At 71.9% G+C, this 1011-nt stretch overlaps 1 pseudogene; it reads right to left on the bottom strand.

Moving 5' to 3' along the window:
• Nucleotides 1-6: 6 nt before the first annotated feature.
• Nucleotides 7-1002, bottom strand: LOC146596199 (exosome complex component MTR3-like; annotated as a pseudogene).
• Nucleotides 1003-1011: the final 9 nt, after the last annotated feature.

Consider the following 1011-nt stretch of genomic DNA (forward strand, 5'->3'; position numbering starts at 1 on the left):
GGGGCCTCTAGCAATATGGACGGGCTGCTCAGGCAGGAGCTGGGGTGCTCTGGGAGGTCTACGGTGCTGTGARGAGCTGCTCAGGAAGGCTCTGAGGGTCTCTGGCAGTGCAGGCGGCTGCTCGGCTGGGCTCCAGCAGGCTCGGGCAGCAGGGGGCTGCTCCGGAGAGGCCTCTGGCAGTGCAGGGGGACAAATCYGGGRGCTCTAGCAGTACGAGGCTGCTCTGCTGGCCTCTGGGGCCTGCGGCAGCGGAGGGGCCCTTCAGGCCGGCTCAGGCAGTGGAGGGGGTAGCACGGCGCCGGGCAGCGCGCAGGAGGCTCTGCTGAAACACGGGGTAGAGGCAGTGGCAGCCATCGAGGCCAAGGCGCAAGGCCTGGGCCCAGCTGTCAGGGGGGCCGCCCCGGTCACAGCCCAGCAGCCCCGGTTGAGGGAGGGCAGTAGGGCCACGGTGAGGAGGGCGGCAGCGCGGCGCTCCTCGGCCTCACTAGGCTGCAGAAGCCAGTAGGCGGCGGTGGCATCGGGCGGCCGGGACAGGGCGCAGCCCACCGCCAGGTCGTACATCTCCACACCGGCATTGGCGAGCGCCAGTGCAGCGGCGCTGACAGTGGCGGCCAGGGCGGAGCCACCGTCCTGCAGCAGCAGCGCGTAGACGGTGTGGCGTGTGCGCAGGTAACGCACCAGCTGCACCACCGGCTCCAGCACCTCACGCAGTGCCGCTGCCGCCGCCTCGTGCTCTGCCGCCGCCTCGCGTGCTGCCGCCTGCTGCCCATGCCCAGCGAAGGGCGCATGCCGGAACTCACACACCAACCGCCCCGCAGCCGCCACGCCGCCTGGCTCCGCCGCTGCGGCCACCTCGCGCGGGCCCCAGGCGGCGCACAGCACCTTGGTGCCGCTCGCCAGCTCCACGTAGGCCGAGCCCTCGGCCTGGCTCAGCAGCCCCATGCGCGCGAACAATGGCCGCAAGGCGCACGGATCCCGCACCTCCTCCTCCTCCTCCTCCTCTTACTCCTC

This window comes from Rhea americana, unplaced genomic scaffold, assembly GCF_003343005.1.
Source record: "Rhea americana isolate MKP2758 unplaced genomic scaffold, rheAme1 scaffold_2060, whole genome shotgun sequence".
Lineage (NCBI taxonomy): Eukaryota > Metazoa > Chordata > Aves > Rheiformes > Rheidae > Rhea > Rhea americana.